Consider the following 22,810-nt stretch of genomic DNA (forward strand, 5'->3'; position numbering starts at 1 on the left):
TTTTTAATCAAATTCTTAATGGCATATGTCATATTGAAAGATATAATAGTCCTGGTTTTCCATGGGATCACAGGGTAAATACAGTACAGGTGGAAATCCACTGGACTGCCTTAATGTCATTGGCCTCAGAAGGCCCCCCCAGCATCACAAAGTAGATAGAGCGAGCTTTGAAGCTTCCTCCCTAAAAACAGGCTGAGTATCTGTCCTATATACTCTGTTATGGCCAGCATGTGTTCTGATTGGTGAGCGTACTTTCTAAGGGTTTTGATGTTTGTTCTGATTGATTAGTGCCTTCACCAGGCTCACTGAGAAATACTTTGAAAACACAATAAATATTCACAAATCTTAAACAATATAAACACCATTCTGTATCACAAACATGATTTCCAATTAGTTCCATGATGCAGCTTCCTATCACCATTGGGAGACTTTTGTTTCTAACTTCTTGGGTGTCTCATCCAAGGTGGCATAGCTTTCTTGTGGGATCACTTGCTACTTCAACACCCTTTGAAAGACGTGGGTTATGGGCAATTCCTATATCCGTCCTAAGTGATAATTATCAGAAGAATCTGCGTACCCCAATGTCATTTCTTTAATTACCAAGATTACATTTCAAATAGAAAAAAGAAAGGAAAGCATTCTTTATTACATATGTTTATTTTAAAACATATTCTAACTTTTAAATAAGACTAAAAAATGGCTGGGCACGGTGGCTGAAGCCTGTAATCCCAGCACTTTGGGAGGCCGAGACGGGCGGATCACGAGGTCAGGAGATCGAGACCATCCTGGCTAACACGGTGAAACCCCGTCTCTACTAAAAAAATACAAAAAACTAGCCGGGCGAGGTGGCGGGCGCCTGTAGTCCCAGCTACTGGGGAGGCTGAGGCAGGAGAATGGCGTAAACCCGGGAGGCGGAGCTTGCAGTGAGCTGAGATCTGGCCACTGCACTCCAGCCTGGGCTGCAGAGTGAGACTCCGTCTCAAAAAAAAAAAAAAAAAAAAAAAAAAAGACTAAAAAATGTACGTGATAAAAGGGAATAAATGGTACCACGTGGTGAGATAATTTTGAGATATTTCTACACTGTAGATCCGTATACTCCCTGCCTGTCAAAGCCACTGTTCCAACAATATCATTCACTCCATTCCAGTTGGAACCATCACCTTAAAAAGTCTCCTCATTGCATCATGGACATTTTCTTCATTTTCTCTCCTCCATTTTCCATTACTGTTTAAATCGTTAAAGTTGTCCTTGCTAAATGTTAAGCAGAGGAAAAGGAAAAATAGCAATATAAAGGTAGAGCCCCTCTTAGACACAACTAGAGTGTGCAGGAAGGCCCTCTATACTAGTAGCTTCTTATGAAAGCCAGAAATTCCAATATTATCACGTCCTCCTTTTGTGTTTTCATCAGCTGATCTGTTTTTCCTTTCTGACTTGTTCCTTCCTCCCTTCTTTTCTTCACTTCCTGTTCCTTTCTCACCTTCCCTCTAACAGAATAGTTTAATTCTCTAAACACCCCACAACTCTCCTATTGTCCTCATTTTACAGATGAGAAAAAATAAAAAATAATAACAGCAACAACACAGAAACCAACAGGTTATAAAACTTAACCAAGATCATATACTTAATAGGTGGCAGAACTGGGATTCAAATGGGAAACAAGTTGTCTTCTTTTCTGTGTGGAGAGATAAACATCTTTTTTTTTTTTTTATTAGCTCCTTAGCATGCACCATTTTTTTTTTTAAAGATGATAATAGCCTTGAAAAACTAAGAGCAGATACTGAAAAAGAGAAAGGTCAGAGGCTTCACGAATAAAAGCTCACCTATTTCCCAGGGTCAAAACACTAAATGCTACTGTGTGAAGAGTTACCTGATAAAAGATCATTAGCGAGTAACTTCTATCTTTGTTAAACAAGGTAGTATTAATACCAGTTTTTGCCATTACTTTTGCACCAACATAATAATATAATTGTAATTCTCTTATTAAGAAAATAAAACCAGGATATACCACTGGAAAAAATAAACGTTGATTTTTGAAATATCTTTTTCTTAGAATTTTTAAAGCATTTATTCCTTTTAGATTATATAGCTTTTTTCTATACAATCAGAAATTTCAACATAACTATATTCTAAAGACACATCTATTATGACCTTTTAAAATTACTGGCTGGGCTCAGTGGCTTACACCTGTAATCTCAGCACTTTGGAAGACTGAAGTGGGCAGATCACCTGAGGGCAGGAGTTCCAGAGAACCTGGCCAACACAGCGAAACTCCTCCGCCCTACTAAAAATAGAAAAAATTAGCCACATGTGGTGGCAGGTGCCTGTAATCCCAGATACTTGGGAGACTGAGGTAGGAGAATTGCTTGAACCCAGGAGGCGGAGTTTGCAGTGAGCTATCACGCCATTGCACTCCAGCCCGGGCAACAGAGCAAGGCTCCATCTCAAAAAAATAAAACATAAAATACATAAATAAAATTTATTTTGTAAATAGTTGAATAAGTTTATAGATAAATAATATTAGCTCATAGATATCAAGTAACTCCTATACTAAATGTCTTCCATTTGTTATCACATTCAATATTAAAAATGACCCTATAATGTAGATACAATGATATTACAATTTTACAGATGAGTAAGCTGAGGCTTATGGAGGAAAATAACTTCCTGAATGTCCCTAAGCTAGGGAATAAAGAAATAAGGACCTGATCCTAAAACTTCATTCCTCACCACAGCATTATATTGCCAAAGAGCATGACTAAGTTTTTAATCAATACACAATTATTCTTTTTTTTTTTTTTTAAGATGAAGTCTTGGTCTGTTGCCCAGGCTAAAGTGCAGTGGCACAATCTCTGCTCACTGCAACCTCCGCTTCCCAGGTTCAAGCAATTTTCCCACCTCAGTCTCCCTAGTAGCTGGGATTACAGGCGCCCACCGCCACTCCCAGCTGATTTTTTCATTTTTAGCAGAGACAGGGTTTCACCATCTTGGCCAGGATGGCCTCGAACTCCTGACCTCATAATCCACCCGACTCGGCCTCCCAAAGTGCTGGGATTACAGGTGTGAGCCACCACACCTGGCCTATACAATTATTCTTTTACAAATTAATAATGTTATTTGTTTAAAATATTTATAGTTTCTCTTCATATGGCTTATTAAATCTTCTCTTTATCTTTAGACTAAAATATTTTTTTGCTCTTACATTTCCGTGTGAGAATCTGATAATTTTTGAACGTAATAATTTTCAAAGTGCTGTGTCTTTGATAGAAATACATCAATTTTGTAATTTATTCCAAAGTTCAGTTGTTCTATAATTTAAAGAAAAGCTTTTAGCATTTTTTCTTGATAAATCTTTTAAAATATGCATTAGAATTGTTAGAAATACTGGGAAAAGAGAAAAGACAAGAGGAACTGCTGACATTTAGAAAAGGCAAAGATAGAAAAGATGGAATCACTGAAGAAATATTTCACTTAATTCACAGAAGGCAATCCCCTGTATACTGGTATATCGGAAGTATATGATAAAACCCCTCACTTTAGTTTTCAACAAATTGTAAATATAAAAAGTGGTATAAATTGCTAAAAAGTACTTCTTAATTTAGCATTTGAAAAGTTTGTATTGGTATTAGACTATTAAAATGTAGCTGTGGTTTTATGGAAATAAATTAAAAGCATTGTGGAGTCTCCTCTTCCTATCCATCCACCCCTAAGATAAAACTTGATAATTATACTCAATAAAAGTATTATTCTTACCTTTCTTCTATTTAGAACACTTTCACTGAGCATCAGGATTTGTCATTGTCTTAATTTCTTACTTTGTACTATAAATCAGAAGTTTTAAGAAACACCTTTGAATAAATATGATTAAAAAGGTAAAACTCATCCTGAATATAGTGAGTTGAGTTGTGTAATCTCTGTTACTTTTCATTTTCAAATGACCACGTCCCTATTTGGTATGACCTAACGCACTCTGGCAAAGCATCTATCATCACCAATCAAATGACTAGTTAAGAACAACACACTCTATGTGAATGACATGAGACTGATTGAATGGCTGAGATTTTAAAATATATACATTATTTGCGATTGGGGAAGGATTGTACTAGTCAAACGCACAGAAAGATTCATGAAGTAGAAAAATATCCAAAGGCACGTGAGAAAGATTTTTCCTATTTCAGTTAGGTTTCTAAGAATATTATGAATTTCATTTGGCCTTTTATCCCCAAGAACTAAAATTATATGATTTACTAAATGGCCTTTCTCTCTTTTTATTAAATAACACTTGCCTAAGAACAGTCTCAAATACTACAGTCCAGGTCATTTTCTGTAATTAATTGTTGTATAATAATAATAAAGTATAAGTTATTTCTGTAGGTTAACAGTACGCTTGTCTCATGAGTAATAAGAATGTACGAAATGCGTTACTGATGTTTGCCTACTAAGACTTTCTTGGATTTTCTGGTGAGTGTTTCCAAGTTCACTCTCCATCTTCTGGCCCCTTACATAAAGTGCTCTGTTGGCCCTGAGCACCCTGGCTTCATTTGGCTTCTCTGAGCAGAGTTGCCTGTGTCTATACCCTTTAGCAAGACTTGGGTTGCTTTCTGCTTGTCTCTCTTTTGTGTTTTCTCTTCCTTTTACTTGCAAAGCTTTCAAGCTTGACATTTCCCGCAATAAGGATTCTTCTTCAATTTATCACGGGTTCTTACTACCCTTTATGAGTCACCTATTTCTACAGAAACTCTGCATTTTCACTCCACAGATCAGTTTCCAAATGTCAGTAACTTTTCTTCATGGAAATACCTTTCTTTTTAGTAGGCTACCATGGAGTCTTATTTACAATTCCTGCATTGTGCTTACTGGAATCTTTAAAATACTTAACATGTCACCATTACCAATAATACATTAGCAATGCACCATTTCCCTACTTGGGTTTGTCCTTTATAGTATATTTTTGGGAGGTTTTTGTCGTTGCTGTTATTGTTTTTAATAATATATGTGTGAAAGTATTGCTACTCTCTCAAAACATTACTACTATTTCTATTCCCTCAAAACATTGTTGATATTATACATTGATCAAATAAAAAGATGGGTAATATTTTCTGATCCTTTTTCTGTATGCCAGACACCATCCTAGGTAGTTACATGATATTCTTACAATAACCTTAAGTAGTAGTCATTATTATCCTTATATTTCAGAGGAGGTAAACAACTTCCCTGAGGTCACCCAGCTAGTAAGTAGCAGAAACAAAGTTTATACCTAGATTTAACTGATCCAAAAGTAATGTGTTTTTCATCATAAACACATGCCTACAATCTTTGATTAAACATTACTATCATGTCTGTAAATTCTCTGATTTTGGATTTACACCAAGTAAGGAATTTCCTCATCTGGTGAAGCTCTCATTAGTGGGCTTAGGAAAGATAGAAAGCCTGAGGGAAGCAACATACCTGACCTTCTCTCGCTGGTCTAAAGAGTGAGCCAACACCTCCATCCCTAGGCTTAAAGACATGCTATTGATAGTTTTATTCGGCTTAAGATCTAATTGAAAAATGTCCTATAGACTTGGAAGAAATTAGACTTGTTAGTTTATCTCACTGAGAAAAATCCTTCAAAGTATGCAACAGAAAATACATTCCAGAATTTCTCTATTGGCATAGTTAGCTTGGTAAACCCACACCAGTCAAATAATATTTAAGACAAAATTGTCATCATATATAACCTCTCAAACCATAGGTTAATGTAACATAAATTCCAACTTGAAAGTATCATTCCACAGAGAATTAGTTTTACATTTGCTTGTCTTTTGATATATTGTTCCAATAACAAGACATGATGTTATTATTTCAGTTCCAGAAACCTATGGAGAAAGCTCATGGAGATAATTAGTTCTGCTTCCAGAGAGGATAAACATATCACAAATGTAAGTTTTCTTCTTATCAATGTAGTTATGGGATGGCTTCAGTTTTTATAAGACTGTTCTATTAAAGAATCTGATTGTGTTTGCTTTAGGAATGTTTTTTGTTTGCTTTATTTTTGTCTCACTGTCTAACATTTAAGTTCCTTGAGAGCAGTTTATCCAGTGTCTTCTAAATCCATTCAAAATAATAAACATTTGTTAAGAACTTACAACATTACTAGGTAGTTGTATTATTTAGTTGCTTTTATTTAAAACAACATTATTCAGGTAGCAGATCTTTAATGTAAGGAAACGCGAAAGTTACCCAATTAATTAAATAAAACAAGTGCTCTAACTTGACTTATACCAACAATTAAGTATGGTCATGCTTTTATAGAGAACTTAAAAAGAACCTAAAAGTTTGGGTCTTAGAGGCAACCTCAACTTCAGAAATTCATCAAACATCGTAATCAACCATATGCTTAGTGCAAGCAATATAAAGTAGTTAAAATAAGAGCAGAACAATTATAACTACAATTTCCCACTTTTCTAAACAATGGCAAACAAATGATAATACTATTTAGCCTGTGCTAACTATTATTCATCATAATATTTCAAGACTATTTTTCAAAAACATTCATTTTCAAGACCAGAATTCTGTCATTTGAATTCTTTTTTTATTTTCACAGAAAAAAAAATCATTTAGCGTCATTTATCTATTAGATTGATATGGAACGTTTATTTTTAATACCTAAAGACACTTAGATATGCTCAAACAAAATTGAGTGAAAAAGGCGAGTAGGAGCATATTTCATAGCACACACTTGTAAAATGTGAAATTTTCTTGGATCACTTTCCTGGAAAAAATCCACAATTGAAATTGTGCTCCAGGAATGTTCTGGGTGAACTGAACCGCTTGATATGAATGATAATCTAAAGTCATTTTGTTGATGAAACAAACCTTCGTTTTGAGGGAATAAATAGTTATGTTGCAGGATATTCTGTGCTGTCCAAGAAAATGGTCAGCAAACCTTTCTATGAATATGTAATTAAATTTATCTAGTCAATAATAGTTCTTTGAAAAACCTAAAGCTGAAAAATAAGAGGAGCCATGTACCTGGGCATCTGATTGACACCAGTTTTATTTGATATAATAATACCAGTTGAGTTCCATTGAGAAGTTGATAATGGCCTTTATTTACATTTAATTAGCACCTCTCTGGATTAATTCCTCATTTCTAAAACCTAATACAACCTTAATACTGGAAGATGTGAATCGAATATGATAACAACATGTACCTGGTTGTTTTAATTAATCTGTCTAAACTTAGCATGCCACTTCAAATTCATAAAGATCAAGCTTTATGCTACCCTTAGACTTTTCATCATGTTAATTGGCTGCTGTGTTAGAAAATTATCTTTATATTTTTGTGACTCTGTGGCAGATAGTACAGTTCCACTTGGTTATGATGAGCATGGAGAGTAAACATATAACCTTTATTTCAGATATTTATTTAGGCTAGAGGAAAATAAATAAAAACATTAAGATTGAGTAATTCTAAGTGGTGGGAGCACAGACAGTTAAAAACAACTGTCTGTATCTTCCAGAATTTTTTATAATGAAAATGGATTACTTTTATTTAAAATGACATATTACATCTATAAATCATATATATATGGTGTGTTTCTTTATATAAATAGCAAATATACCATATATGCATATATAGTTTAAATCCATGTCTTGGAAGTCCAAGAAAAGCAATCATGGTACATATTTTTTTACTCGCATTCTACTCGATTGCAATATTAATGAAATTGAAGGTGAGAAGCAAGTCAAAAAATATTAGACAATGTAAACTTTAATGGCTTGAATAAAGAACAATGTAAATGATGAATGAATGAGTAATGTCTTACAATTCTTCCTCTTAGGAAAGTAGCTGGAAAAAAAGTTATTTTTAAAAATTTGCCATAAAGTCTTTTTTTTTAACTTGTTTTTTTTTTTTTTATTTACTGTTCTCACTGGATTTTATTAAAGACCACATACTTACCATCAGATTTTAAGATTAGAATTTGTTACCACTATTTAAATAAGTGATTACAGGTTATATCAGAAGCACATTCCACTAATTTGTAATTATCCATTAGCTATATTCAGATTAAGAAGAAAGGAACAATCTAGCTTGGGGACAAAGTAATCAAAATATAAAAGGATTCATCAACACATAGAAAGTCACAATCAAAGGTATGTTTTACAATTCTTTACAAATCAGAAATTCTAGAAAATAGAATTTACGATGTCATATCCTGTCAATTCTGTGGATTGGAAATGATGCCAAACCCAATGAGAATTAACGCCAAACAAGCCTAACATGTAACATAAATAGCTTCTTGTGATACTCTCTCTGCTTTAAGAACTTAGACTAATGTTGTCATATTACACAAGTAATTGTTGCCCTGTCATATCTGATGATGGGATTTGTACTATTTCAGCATTATTCCTAGAAAAAAAGAGGTTTCGGTTTACATTTCAAAGTTCACTTTTAAGTGAATCTTTACTCTGTATGTTGAAAATATTATTTTTTAGGTTTTAACATCTTATTTATTGATTGATTACATCAATTGATTACATTACATTGTTATTATATTAACATCTTATTATTTATTGATTGCCATAGGGATCTCTTACAGCATCCCTTTTCCTCATCTTTAACTGTTTTCCTTCGCTACTATCAGTAAAATAAACCCCTACATTTTGGTACTACAATTAGGGAGCCAGAGAAAGATTGTTTTCTTGAGAAAGAGAGAGGTAATCAATGTTTAAATAAATATAAGAACAACTAAGACAAAATTAATAAATCTTCACAAGATGTTGACTAATCAACTTTCCTTTTACTTCAACATTTGATAAGAAAATATTTTCTACTTTGTCAAGTATGAATAAAAGCTGAATGTACCCACATTATATTAATGTTCTAAGTCCATTGGGATTAAATGGGAGAGAGCAACATTCCAACTAGGCTGGAAATCAGGAGACTTCGATTCTAGTTCTGGTTCTATCTCTGCTTAGTTCTGTGACATTAAAGAAAGAAGAGTTTCTTGAGCTATCTCTTTATTCATCTGTAAAGACTTCATTGGTCTGTATGATTTTGACTTTCCTTTGAATTGTTAGTTGTATCCTTATGCATACTTTTGTGGGGCTATGAATTGAGTAATTCTACTTACAGGAAAACTTGAACCCAATTGTTTATTAATTTGAAAGAGTACATAAAATGATCTGTTGATTACTTTTCGTCACTTTATTTTGTTAATTGTTATTAGCTGGTGTTGATAACTTCTCTTCAGTTGGGTTCGATATTATGATTTGTGTGTTTGCAACCTACACCATGCATCATTGCATAAATAACAAAGGAGAACCCATAAAGACACCTTAGAAATGAGTATTATTATTTGATAAGTTCTCATACTTGAAAAGAAAGAGACAACATAAAGCACTATGAGTTGTTTGAACTGCATGTTTATTATACCTCTCTTCATGTCAAAAAGTTCTAACAAGCAATCTGTGGGTTGTTTATTATTGCAAACATCATATTGGTCAGCTAAAATCTCCTTTGGGCAACTACTAATACTGGAATTTGAAATTTCTCTAAGGAGCATAGGAACTGTGCACAACATCTAGTGATGTCGGTCCTTCACATTCAAAAGCATCTAAGTTTCCTATCTGGGGTGCTAGGGTGGAGTGAACAGTACAACATCATGGTTAAGAACAAGAACTTGGTTGTGAGATTTAGTAATAATGTGAATTTGACCAATGGCTTTAACCTTTCTCGGTCTCTGTTATGTCATCTACGAAGCAGGGAAAACAATACACTCAGTTCATGGAGTTGCTGTAGTTATTGAGATTAAGTGAAAATATATATGTAAAGTGCTTATCATCATAGTGACTCTTACAAGCTTTTATGTAAATGAGAATCGCCAAGAAAAGCATTTCAGTGTTTGAGAATCAAACAGAGTTTCCCCAGGTGTTATGTTTGTTTGCTTGCTTACGTGCTATTAAAGCTTTATGAGATGTAATTCAAATGCCTTAAAATTTACCTGTTGAAGTGTACAAGTCAATAGTTTTAATATATTCACAAAATTTTGCAACCATCACCACTACATAATTGTAAAATATTTTCATTGCCCACATGAAAACCACATGCCCTAATCTATGTTTTATTGTTTGCATGTATGTCTATTTTTCCATTACATGTAAAGGAAATTACACAATATGTTTTCATTTGTGACTGTCTCCTTTCTCAGCATAATGTTTTCAAGCTTCATCCATATTGTGGCATATATCAGTATTTCATGCCTTCCTATTGCTGAATATTCTGTTGTATGACTATATCACAGTTTGTTTAGCCATTCAACAGTTAATTCGTATTTGGGATGTTTCTGATTTTTTGTAATTAATGAATAGTGCTACCAAGAATATTCAGGTACAAAATTTTTGTTGACCTATTTTCATTTCTCTTGGGTATAAAAAAAGAGTAGAATTGTTGAGTGTCATACGGTTAATCTATGTTGACTATTCTGATGAACTGCTAGAATGTTTTCCAAAGTAGCTGTACAATTTTACAGGCTCACAAGCAATATATTAAGGTTCCCATTTCTCTACATCCTAGCCAACACTGGTTATATCTTATCATTTTTAGTCATCCTACTGGGTGTAAAGTTGCATCTCATCATGGTTTTGATTGACATTTTCTTTATGACTAATGATATTGAGAATCTTTTAATATGCTTGTTGGTCATTTGCACATCTTCTTTGGGTACATGTCTACTTAAAGATTTTTCCCATTTTTTAAATTGCCTTATTGTGTTTTTACTGTGGAATACTGAGAATTATTTATGGTGGATATTAACTCCTCATCAAACACATGATTTAAAGCTATTTTCTCCCATTCTATGGAATTTCTTGTCACTTATTCTGTCTTAGGAAGCATAAAGTTGTTTAATTTGATGAAGTCCAATATATCTATTTTTCTTTCACAGTTTGTGGTTTTGATATTGTACCTAGAAACCATTACTTAATACAATGTTATAAGAATTTTCTCTTAAATTTTATTCTAGGAATCTATAGTTGTAGCTGTCACATTAAGGTCTGAGATTCATTCTGAGTTAATTTTTATGTATGATATGAGGAAGGTATCCATCTTCATCTTTCGGCATGTGGATATCCAGTTGTCCAGGTACCATTTCTTAAAAAACGATTCTTTCTCCATTGAATTGTTGGCAGCATTGTCAAAAATCAATTGACCATACATGTAAGTGTTTATTTCTCTATTCTCAATTCTATTTTATAGTATGTTTGTTCATCCTTGTGTTACTACCACATGGTTTTGATTATTGTAGCTTTAAAATGTTGAAATCAAGAAATGTGAGTCCTGACGCTTGTTTTTCTTTTTCAAGATTGTTCTGCCATTCTGGGTCTCTTGCATTTTTAATATCAATTGTATGATCAGATTATCAAGTTTTGAAAAAGCCAACTGGGAATTTGTTAGGAAATTCATTGAATCTGTAGATCAATTTGGGAAATCTTGTCATCTTCATAATTTAAGTCTTCTGATTCACGAACATGGGATATCTTTCCATTTATTTATGTCTTCAATTCCCTTAAAAACAGTTTTGCTGTTTTCATAATATAAGTTTTATAATCTTTTATAAAATGTATGTCTACATTTAAAAATTATTTTTAATACCGTTTTTAAATTTTTTTTTTATTTTCATAGGTTTTTGGGGAACGTGGTATTTGGTTACATGAGTAAGTTCTTTAGTGGTGATTTGTGAGTTTGGGTGCACCCATCACCTGAGCAGTCTACACGGAACCCAACTTGGAGTCTTTTATCCCTCACCCTCTTCCCACACTTTCCTCCTGAGTCCTCAAAAGTCCATTGTGTCATTCTTATGTCTTTGCATCCTCATAACTTAGCTCCCACTTTTGAATGAGAACATACAACGTTTGGTTTTCCATTACTAAGTTACTGCACTTAGAATAATATTCTCCAATTCCATCCAGATTGCTGTGAATGCCATTAATTTTCAAATTTTATTTTCAGATTGTCCATTGCTAGAATATAGAAAGATAATTAACTTTTTAGATTGATCTGTTATTATCCTGCAACATTATTGTACTTGCTTATTAATTGCAATAGATATTTAGTGATTTCTTTAGATATTTTTATATACAAGGTCATGCTGTCTGTGAAAAGAGATCATATTACTTCTCTTTTTGCAATCTGAATACAACTTTTTTTTAAATCTAATTGGCCTGACTAGTACTTTCAATACAATGTGGAATAGAAGTATTCTGGTCTTATTCTTGATCTTAGGGAAAAACATACCATTAACCATGCTAACTGCAGGGATTTTTATAGGTGTTTGTTATCAAACTTTTCCTTTTTTTTACAAGCTTTTGGAATTTGTTCAGATACATTCATTGCACATATTGGGATAATCATGTGGTTTTTATTCCATATTTTATTAATATGGCATAAGACAATGATTTAATTTCATATTTTAAAACAACCTTGAATTCCTGTGATAAATCACACGTGCTTATTGTATATTACTGTTTGCCTCTTACTGGATCCAGTTTGGTAATATTTTATTGAAGATTTTTGGTCTATATTAATTTGCAATATTGGTTTGTATTTTTTTCCTGTAATTTCTTTCTCTGTTTTTTGTATCAGAGTAATAGTGACCTCATAGAATACACTGGACACGCATCTCCTATTCTATTTTTGAAAGTGTTTATCAATAATTGATGTTAATTTTTAAAATATTTGTGAAGGAACTGAACATTGGCTTTTTACAAAGAGTTTTAAAATTATCTATTTATATTTTATATGGGTCTAATTCATATTTTCTATTTTTTTATTTGGGTCATATAAGTCTTTATAGGAATTTATCCATTTCATCTAAGTAATCATTTTTTAAAATTCTTTAATAATATTTCCTTCTAATCTTTTTCATTTCATAATGTTGACAGTGAGGTCTAATCTCTCATTCTGGATTGTAGTAATTTGAGTCCTCTCTCTTTTTCTCTTGTTCATTTGCCTGAAAGTCTTGTCACTTTGGTTGATTTTAAAAATAGAAAATAAGTTTCAGTTTCAATGATTTTTTTTTCCATATGTATTTCTGTTCTCTAGTTCATTAATTTCTGACTTGACATTTATTAGTTCCTTCATCCTGCTTAATTTACATTTTGTTGGTTCTTTTTTTTTTTCCAGTTTCTTAAGGTTGATTTGGGCCCTTTTTGTATTAAAGTTGTTTATGACTATAAATTGTATTTGTAAGCACTAGTTGTGCTTCATCCCAAAAGATGAGGCTTTTGTCTGTTTGTTTTAATTTTAAGTTTAGATGGGGCCTTGCTCTGTTACCCAGGCTAGTCTCAAACTCTTGGTACTTGGGAGTAATAATCACAGGTACTTGGGAGGCTGAGGTGAAAGGATCGCTTGAGCCCAGGAGTTGAGCATGCCATAGCGCCTGGCTGGTTTTTTTTTTTTTTATTTTATTTTTATAAATTTTCATTTATCTCTAAGAATTTTATAATGTCCCTTGTAATTTCTTGTTTGCCCTATTGGATACTTAGAAATGTATGGCTTAATTTTACATATCTGTGGATTTCCCAAGTTTCCTCCTGTTAGTTTTTATTTTAAATTTCATTCTCTCAAGGTCAGAGAACCTACTTCGTATGATTTCAATCCCTTTAAATTTACTGAGTTTTATTTTGTGGCCTAACCTATGGTCTGTCTTAAAAAATGTACCATGTGTGCTTGAGATAAATGTGTGTTCTGTTGTTATTGGGTAGAGTGTTCTAGAGATGTATGTTAAGGCTAATTGCTTTATAGTGCTGTTCAAGTCATATATATTTGTTTATCTTCTGCCTACTTATTTTCTCCATTATTAAAAGTGAGATTTTGAAACCTCCAACTATTATAGTTAAATCATCTGTTTCTCCCTTCAATTCTGTCAGTTATTGCTTCATGTATTTAGACTTCCATTGAAGTCTATTTTTTCTCCTACAGTGTAGAGTCTGAAGTGTCGCTTCTCAGAGGGTGCAACTTTGGGCATGCATATTCACCTTGACCCCCTCCTCCCATCCCAAGGATAACGGTGGTTTTACCTGACCTCTCTGACAGTGTCTTTCGCTGATCTCCATTATCTCATTGTGAGTTTCTGGCTGGTATCTCTCTATTGGTATCACACCTAGACGTTAACCTTTACCAACTGCTAGCTGATTGCTCTCTTGTTTTCAACAATATTATGGATCATAAATTGTCACAAAATATGATCAAATAATGCATGAACCCTTTGCAGGGATAGTTTCTAAGGCCAGTCTTTGAGGCTGGCTTATACCCTAGAAAGGTGCTTCTTAGCTAAAATCTCCACTATTTTCACAGTGCCTTCAGGCTTGAACTTCCTTCACACTTTATTCCAAGTAAAAATAGATCCCTGACTGCGCCTCCTGTTCTTGGTTGTATCTGCCCAGAGACTTCCATCACACAGGGCTGGAGGTAGGAAGAGAGTGGGGCCATTGTTCAGATGCCACAGATGCCCACTATTCTCACCAAGATTTCATACATTTTCTTGAATAAATCCTTTTTCCATTTGCTTAAGATGATTTGCTGAGACTTTGTTTTTTGTTTATTTGTTTGTTTGCAATTTTGACTTACTTGTTACAGTTATTTTTCTGGGGAGACTTTGCACAGCTCCTCATGCCACCATTCTGGAGTGCTTCTCCTCCCCTAGAATGTTTTACATTGGTACATTCTCCTGTTTGTATCATTCAATGGAATTATATGGGAAGGGATTATAATTTTATAGTATAATTTTCATCTCCACAAACATTTTTCTGGCCACATCAGACTGTGAGATTGCTCCAGTCAGCAGCTCAATGACCTCAAAGCCCAGAGAAGCCCTGGAGCTGTGAATATAGATGAGGGGGGTCTTGGGAACCTGCTTGCTCAGGACTTCCTCAGCAGATGGCTCTCACTTTATGTCCTGATTTATATTTTGTGGGAGGAGTAAGGATAAAAATAGTATTTTACTGAGGTTTTCGTTTGGTTCATGACTTAAATAAGCTGCACAGAATCTTAGGGAAGGCATGGAAAGGCCTCAAACAAATATTTGCTGTCCATCAGTCATCTGCAGCAACATGATGAGTGTAGACTTAAAGTCCCACAACCCAAAAAGCTGTTTTATGAGACGGGACCTGATGGCTTCTATGCTGGTCAATTATTTTAGTGCTATTAGCTAATATCTTGTTTTGATGTGCTCTTCTCTCTATTATAGTGGTGAGAAACCCACAGAGTCTATTTCCCAGACTCCCTTAAAAACTAGTTTCTTTTTCAGTTCTGCCAATGAAGGGCACTGTTGGGAGATTAGAAGAAAAGAGAGAGAAAAGAGTGACTTTCCTCATCTTCCCAGTTTCCGGTGTCATCTTCAGCAGCAGGGGAGCGGGATTAGCATTAATGACAGGAGATACAATGCCAGAGGCCTGGGAGGCCAGGTCCTAGTGCTAACAGCAGGAACTTGTAACAGCAGTGACCTCAAGAGCTAGGAAAGTTCTGCTTCTCTTTTGCTCCTTCAACTCTGGTGTCCACAGTTAGTAAGCATCCGGTAAACCTACTTTCCCCTCTTGTTTCTCTAACTCCTCCAACATTCCTGTAACCAACTCGGAATTAAATTTTCTCTGTCTGAAATGCTAAGGGTAGTTTCTCCTTTCTGACAAGATCCTAAATTATACACAGTATTTATTTAAAACCTTTCCCTTAGACTAGAGGGATGAAGAAGGAAAAACGGAGTCAAATACTTGCAAAAGTGTCAGAGTAGTATGGTTCATTGATAACTAACATAGAAAGAGCATCCACTGGGTATCCATGTAGCCCATTGCAAAGTGTAGTATTTTAGGTAAAAAAAAAAAAAAAATGTAAACAATTAGATAAGAAATTTGGGGAAAAGCTAAATTTATGAAGCTTTTAGAAGAAAACGTAAGGAGAGTTCCATTGTAACCTGCAAATAGGCAAAGATTTTGTAGCAGTACACGGAAAGCAATAATCATAAGGAAAAATTAAATTATGCTTTTATCAACATTTAAAACTTCTCATCAAACTTTAAGAAAATGTATAAGCAAGCTACAGGCTGGAAAAAATATTTGCCAAATAAGACTTGCATCTAGGATATATGAAGGACTCCTGAAACTCCACAATGAAAAGACAGCTTCGTTAGAGAAAAAAGGACAAAAAACTAGACACTTTGAAAGGAAGATATTCAACTGGTCAGTAAAACACAAAAAGACTTTAACATCATTAGTCACCAAGGGAATGCAAATTAAAGTGACAATGAAATACCACCAAACACCTAATAGAATGGCTACAATTTAAAGACTGGCAACAGGAAGTGTTGACAATGTGTAACAACCAGAACACTCAGACAGTGACAATGGAGATCTAAATGTTTTTGGTGCTTTCTTACAAATGTCCATAGACATGTATCCTATGGCCCAATAATTCAATGTCTAAGTATTTATCCAAGAGAAATGGAACATATGTTCTCTAAAAGTCTTGTACAAGAGTGTTTCTAGCAGCCTTATTCTTAAGTGCCCCAAATTGGAAACAATCCATATCTCAGCACTAGGAAAATGGGAAAATAATTGCAGTATAAATACAATAAAATGCTATTCAGCAATAAAAATTAAGAAACTATTGCTATACATCAGCAACTATATGAATTAATTTTACAGACTTTATGCTACATGAAACAAGTCATTTATAGAATACTTACTGTGGGATTGCATTTATTTAACCTCTACAATAAGCAAACTATAGTAACAAAAAATCAGTAAAGCATTTGCCTTTGTGGTTTGGGGAGGATTTATGGAGAAGGATCATGGAAGAAAAAACTTTTGGGTGTGGCAGCTATATCTTAATAGGAGTGTAGCTTACAGGGGTGGATAAATTTGTCAAGGCTTAAAATTCACTTCAGATGTGCACATTTTACTTCATGTAAACTTTTCTACTAAAAGAATTTTAAACACTGATGGGTATAAAAGGGTCAAATATTCCAATAATGTACTATTTCACCTTCATCCAGTTCTTTATGCAGAGTTAAACTTCAGTTTTATTTGTTTGATAATTAGCCCTAAGCTGGAAATAAATGCAAAATGCAGTCTCCTTGAGAGTCTTGTAATTCTATGAAGGAATCATTATTAGCATAATCTAGATCCAGTCTTCAGCAGGAAGGGGCAGAGTATGTAAATCCATAGCAATGTATAGACAGGGCCATGGAGAGGGGCCAAGTCTATAAACATGGAAGCTTGGAAAACCATTATTCGAGGAAGCGATGCAAGAAGATATTGGTCTGAAAAAAATTTAAAATAAATTAAACAGAAATAATAGAAGCTGATGAAATACAATTAACATGAGAGAAGACAGAACAGGAAAACAGACAAAGAAAGAGAGTTAAATTGAAATATAACAGGGCTTTTATTTGCTTAAATTTCAGGATTGCTTTTTGTTGTTGTTTTTCTAGATTTGCTCTCACCAGTGTACCAAGTTTTATTGCAATCTGTTAACATCTTTGGAAATGCTTCGATATGATTCCAAATCTACTGATATGAAATCTTTTTCCTGCCAAGATATAGTGGTGAGTTTAAAGTGTTTGTATACATTCTTTCACTTTATTTACTTAAAAGAAGTAATAGAAGTAAAGGAAAGGAAAGTTGCATGGAAAAATTCCTGACTTACTGAGTAGATTCTTGCCAGACGACTCAGGCTTTCTGATACATAGAAAAAATTCACATTTGGATACCTTTTTATAAAATCTTGACTAAACTGATAAAGCAATAAAAGCAGGCCAGCTTACAATTTCTAGTATATCATAAGAGTTAAGAAAATGAGCTTTGCAATAACATGATTGAGTTCAAATTTCAGCGCTGCCCCGTAACAGCTGTATAACTTCAGACAAATTACTTACCCTCTTTGAACTTCAATGTCCTCATCTGTAAAATTCCAATAATGCTTACCTCAGAGGGTTAATAAGATTAAGTGAGAAAATACATGAAATTACTCAATACCTGACATCAATATTAAGCATCATTCTTACTAAAAGATATGACTAACAAGGTGGCTTTACTCAGTTTTGGTACCTGTTTTTATTAACACCAAAGCTTATTTGAATCATAGTTTAGCAATCACCAAATATATTAGTTGGAAAAAAAAAAAAAAAACAGAACAACGTAAGGAGAAACCATGTACAGACTTTCTTGATTGCATGCATTGTAGTCCTAACTCTGATACAGAATGTTTAAGCTTCAAAATATTTCATCAATAGATCAATAGACCCCTAACATTAGGAAGAATGGTTTCATTTTATTCCCCATTTAAGCTCTGTTTTTCTTTTCTCTCCCATCCCTAGTAATGGACTTTTCTGATTCTCACCTATTGTTGTTTCTAAGGATCTTAGGCTTAGACTGAAGGCTCTTAACTTTATCTGTCTGATTACTATTCAATCACTTAGCAAATACTTATTAATTTCCCATGTTATACAAGATTCCATGCTAAGCACTGATCATATTAGGACTGGCTGAATAAGATAGACAAAAATCCCTGTTCTTAAAAAAAAATTTAAAAAGCAAGTTAAAAAACTTTAAATGACCAATTAGATCCTCAATTATTTAACTAGATTACTATTACTGACAAGAAGGAGGATGGAAAAATATTACAGAATTGCAAAATATTATATTGGCAGAGATTAGAGATTGAACAGATAAGGATTGCCTTTAAAAGGTCATTAAATAAACATCTAAAGAAGTGTAGACATTTGTAAGTGCTACATAAACAGAAAGGCTTAAATATAAGACATGTAATACTTAAAGTCGATGCACAGAAATCTTGTGTGATTGGGACTGAGAGAGAAAGGGAATGGCTCACGGTGAGCATTAAGGCAGGCTGGAGCTAGATGATGGAAGTCCTTTTGGGCCATGTTGGATATTCGTTATTTCTTTTTAAAAGTTTGTTTTTCCTAGTAGGGAAAGGTTTACTGCCAATTCTGCAGTGCACTGCCTTTGTTGACCCTAGTCAATTTGTGCACACCATTAGCCTTTGAGCTCCCTGTTGATTGCATTCAATCTCCTCTAAAGGCTAGTCTTTTTCCTTGGCTGCCTGTGCCCTAGATTATAACTCCTGTTGCCTAGGGCTCTATGATCTCTCATCATTGGCTTCCAGGAATAGGTTAGTGACACCATTGGATATAACCCTTGACCCCAAGTCAGGACTCTTTGCCCATCTATTCTCTCAAGCCAGAGCAGGCTCTCACCAACAATCAACACTTTCTGGTTTAGCTGAATGTTGGAGCCTATGATGAAGATTTTACCCTTTGGCTAGCCTTAGCGAGCTCCATAGCAGCACCACCAGTTACTTTTTGTTAGACTTTTAGAAGTGTCCAGCGTTTAATATATTTTACTTCTCTTCCTTCCAATATACCTGCAAAGTGAGTATTCTTTCTTAACTTCTATTTACCAGTGAGAAATGTGAGCATTAAGAAGATTTGCTCACTTGCCCAAAGTGATACGTACAATATACAAAAATCTAAACTCAATTCCCTAGTTCAAGAGAAAAAATAACAACAACAAAAGCAATGCTAATTATTTTGCCCCTTGTTTTAGAGGAATAAAAGCCATAACACAAAGCTATGAAAACCAAGTAAAATAGATGTTACCCCAAAAAGCACTATTCCTTGAAACATGAGACCCATTTCTCACTCTTCTTTTTTTTAAATTTAACTATTTAGCTATTTTCTTTTGCATCTGTTTATAGATTAATGCCCTACCTCTACTCACGTCAAAATTCTTACTGTGCTTTCAAAATTCTTTAGCTCTCAACTCACTCTTACTCAGAGCTATAATTGCTCCACCAAACACAAAATTTTTCAAAAATAAACTGCCAGAACTTCAAGTCAACGTTTTAATTCTAAACTGGACAGGTCTTGCCTTTGGCTGACACATTTCCCTGGTAGTTTTTCAAATTTATTTCAGCAAGGCTAACAAAATTAAGTGAGGTGGAAGAAAAAACAATTTGTACTTTTTAGGTGGAAAAACACATTTTACTTTAATTCTCTTTTCCTGATTACTGATGTAGACCCAGCACAACATAAAGGAAATGGACTGTGTGAAGGAGAAAAGCACAAACAGTACCAGAGAAAGTCAAAACAAAAGAAGAGGCTGTTATTCTCTCTAAAATCTGCATTAGCACAGGAAAACTGTCTACACTACAGCAATGGACAGACTCTAAAATCACCATAATCTTCGGCAAATGTTCCTAAACCTGCTTCCGTGTTTTGAATCTAAAATTTTCAGGAAATTTTTCTGAAAAAGGTTACACTGTACTTAGCTTTAACTTTTACCTTTGTGGGAAACTGCAGCCCTTGAACTAATTCCAATATATTATACATTGCCAAGTGCAAAAAGTTTAAAATTAAACTTGTATATTAAAAAACAACAGGAGGGGTTGTGCCCAAGGTAGCCGAACAGGAACAGTTCCAGCCTCCAGCTGCCAGTATGAGCAACACAGAAGACGGGTGATTTCTACATTTTCAACTGAGGTACTGGGTTCATCTCACTGGGTGGTTTCGGACAGTTGGCGCTGGACCGCGGGTGCAGCCCGACCAGCAAAAGCTGAAGGAGACAAGGCATCCCCTCCCCTGGGAAACACAAGAGGGAAGGGAATTCCTTTTCCTAGCCAAAGGAAATTGAGACACACAACACCTGGAAAATTGGGTAACTCTCACCCTAATACTGCGCTTTACCAAGGGTCTTAGCAAACAGCACACCAGGAGATTGTATCCCACACGTGGCCCAGAGGGTCCCACGCCCATGGAGCCTCCCTCATTGCTAGCACAGCAGTCTGAGATCTAATTGCAAGGTGGAAGCCAGACTGGGGGAGGGGCGCCTGCCATTGCTAAGGCTTAAGTAGGTAAACAAAGCCGCCTGGAAGCTCGAATTGGGTGGAGCCCACCACAGCTCAAGGAGGCCGGCCTGCCTCTGTAGACTCCTCCTCTAGGGACAGGGCATAGCTAAACAAAAAGCAGAAGAAATATCGGCAGAGGTAATTGCCCCCGTCTGACAGCTTTGAAGAGAGCAGTGGATCTCCCAGCATGGAGGTTGAGATCTGAGAACAGACAGACTGCCTGCTCAAGTGGGTCCCTGACCCCTGAGTAGCCTAACTGGGAGACATCTCCCTCTAGGTGCAGACCGACACCTCACACCTCACATGGCAGGGTACACCCCTGAGACGAAGATTCCAGAGCAAGAATCAGGTAGCAACACTCGCTGTTCAGCAATATTCTATCTTCTGCTGCCTCCACTGCTGATACCTAGGCAAACAGGGTCTGGAGTGGACCTCAAGCAAACTCCAACAGACCTACACCTATGGGTCCTGATTGTTAGAAGGAAAACTAACATGCACTAAACATGGAAAGGAACAGTAGGTACCAGCCATTGCAAAAACATGTCAAAATGTAAAGTCCATCGATGCTAGGAAGAAACTGCATCAATTAGCGAGCAAAATAACCAGCTAATATCATAATGACAGGATCAAGTTCACACATAACATTATTAATCTTAAATGTAAATGGACTAAACTGTCCAATTAAAAGACACACTGGCCAACTGGAAAAAGAGTCAAGACCCATCAGTTTGCTGTATTCAGGAGACCCATCTCGCATGCAGAGACACGTATAGGCTCAAAATAAAGGGATGGAGGAAGATCTACCAAGCAAATGGAAACCTGCAATTCTAGCCTGTGATAAAACAGACTTTAAACCATCAAAGATCAAAAGAGACAAAGAAGGCCATTACCTAATGGTAAAGGGATCAATTCATCAGGAAGAGCTAACTATCCTAAATATATATGCACGCAATACAGGAGCACCCAGATTCATAAAGCAAGTCCTTAGAGACATACAAAGAGACTTAGACTCCCATACAATAATAATAGGAGACTTTAACACCCCACTGTCAACATTAGACAGATCAACGAGACAGAAAGTTAACAAGGATATCCAGGAGTTGAACTCAACTCTGAACCAAGCGGACCTAATAGACATCTACAGAACTCTCCACCCCAAATCAACAGAATATACATTCTTCTCAGCACCACATTGCAGTTATTCCAAAATTGATCACATAGTTGGAAGTAAAGCACTCCTCAGCAAATGTGAAAGAACAGAAATTATAACAAACTGTCTCTCAGACCACAGTACAATCAAACTAGAACTCAGGACTAAGAAACTCAATCAAAACCGCTCAACTACATGGAAACTGAACAACCTGCTCCTGAATGACTATTGGGTACATAACGAAATGAAGGCAGAAATAAAGATGTTCCTTGAAACCAATGAGAAGAAAGATACAACATATCAGAATCTCTGAGACACATTTAAGCAGTGTGTAAAGGGAAATTTATAGTACTAAATGCCCACAGGAGAAAGCAGGAAAGATCTAAAATTGACACCCTAGCATCACAATTAAAAGAACTAGAGAAGCAAGAGCAAACACACTGAAAAGCTAGCAGAAGGCAAGAAATAACTAAGATCAGAGCAGAACTGAAGGAGATAGAGACACAAAAAAAACCCTCCAAAAAATTAATGAATCCAGGAGCTGGTTTTTTGAAAAGATCAACAAAATTGATAGACTGCTAGCAAGACTAATAAAGAAGAAAAGAGAGAAGAATCAAATAGACTCAATAAAAATGATAAAGGAGATATCACCACTAACCCCACAGAAATACGAACTACCATCAGAGAATACTATAAACACCTCTACACAAATAAACTAGAAAACATAGAAGAAATAGATAATTACCTGGACACTTACA

The sequence above is a fragment of the Piliocolobus tephrosceles genome, chromosome 1 (genome assembly GCF_002776525.5).
Source record: "Piliocolobus tephrosceles isolate RC106 chromosome 1, ASM277652v3, whole genome shotgun sequence".
NCBI lineage: Eukaryota > Metazoa > Chordata > Mammalia > Primates > Cercopithecidae > Piliocolobus > Piliocolobus tephrosceles.